The sequence below is a fragment of the Gracilinanus agilis genome, chromosome 5 (assembly GCF_016433145.1).
Source record: "Gracilinanus agilis isolate LMUSP501 chromosome 5, AgileGrace, whole genome shotgun sequence".
NCBI classification, from domain to species: Eukaryota; Metazoa; Chordata; class Mammalia; order Didelphimorphia; family Didelphidae; genus Gracilinanus; species Gracilinanus agilis.
The window spans coordinates 48,158,818-48,160,458 of NC_058134.1; positions in this window are offsets into that span (position 1 = coordinate 48,158,818).

Consider the following 1,641-nt stretch of genomic DNA (forward strand, 5'->3'; position numbering starts at 1 on the left):
CTGTCCCCTCCCTTGTTGTTCCCTTATTTTTGTTTTTTTTTAAAGACCGAATGAATTCCCTCCCCCTTCTTCTTCCCTCCCTTTTTGGCCTCCCCACTCCCCTGCTCCCTTTGGTTTATCCCTTCTGACTTTCTCAGTAGGGTTAGATGGAGTTTTATATCCAGATGGATAATAAAGCTACTCTTCCTTCTCCGGGTTGATTATACTGAGAGTAAGGTTTGATTACTACCTCTTAATGCTCTCTTCCTCTCCTTCTTATGGTAGTATTTATCCCCTCCCCTTCCCATGCCCTCTTTGTGTGTAATAGAATATCTTATTTTTCTTATTTACTCGGATTTTTCTTGGTGTCCCCTACTCTTCCTCCCCTCTTTCCCACCCCCCATGTCATCTTAGACCATTTAGTATCCTGTCCTCTCCCTATGCATTATTCTTCTGGTTGCTATAATAGTGAATATTATAATAGTGTATAGAGTTCACTACAGAGAATTATACATAGCATTTCTCCACCTAGTAATACAGATACTTAGATCTTATTTATGCCCTTAAAGAGTCAAGCTTAAAAGACTATGAGTTTTCTTTCTTTTCCCTCTGTTTCTTATTTACCTTTTCATCATCTTTCTCTTGATATCTGTGGTTGAGTGTCAAACTTTCCAATTAGTCCCGGTCTCTTTTGTGCAAACACTTGGAATTCTTCAATTTTGTTGAATGCCCATACTTTCCCCTGAAAGTATATGGTTAGTTTCGCTGGGTAGTTGATCCGTGGTTGCAGGCCCAGCTCTCTTGCCTTTCTGAATATTGTATTCCAAGCCTTGCGTTCTTTTAGTGTTGAGGCTGCCAGATCCTGTGTGATCCTTATTGGTGCTCCTTGATATTTGAATTGTCTCTTTCTGGCTTCTTGTAAGATTTTTTCTTTGACTCGAAAGCTCTTCAATTTCGCTATTATATTTCTGGGTGTTGACTTTTCTGGGTCCAGTTTAGAGGGTGTTCTATGGATCCTTTCAATGTCTATATTGCCCTCTTGTTGTAGAACTTCAGGGCAATTTTGCTGAATAATTTCTTTGAGTATGGAGTCCATGTTTTTATTAATTTCTGCCTTTTCTGGAATACCAATGATTCTCAAGTTATCTCTTCTAGACCGGTTTTCTTGGTCTGTCACTCTCTCCTTGAGATATTTCATGTTTCCTTCTATTTTATCAGTCTTTTGACTTTGTTTTATTTGTTCTTGTTGTCTTGAGAGATCATTGGTTTCTAAATGTTCGATTCTAGCCTGTAAGGATTGGTTTTCCTTTTCAATCTGGTCATTTTTGGTCTTCAGTTGTCTTGTCTCACTTTCCAATTGCGAAATTCTGCCTTTTAAACTGTTATTTTCTTGCCAGATTTCTTCCATCTTCCTTAGCATTTCATTTTTAAACTCTTCCATAACTTGTGACCAGCTTTCATTTTTTTGGGGAGGTTTGGATTTTTGTTTTCCCTCCTCTGTTGTCTGGATTTTCTCTGTGTAGAAGTTGTCCAGTGTTCCAGAGTGTCTCTTGATGGTCTTTTTCTTCTGGATTTCCTTATTGTTGGCCATTGTTAGCCCCGCCCCTTTTCCGCTTTGTCTTTGCACTCAGGGTCTGCCTGGGCCTTGCAAGCTTGGGGGGG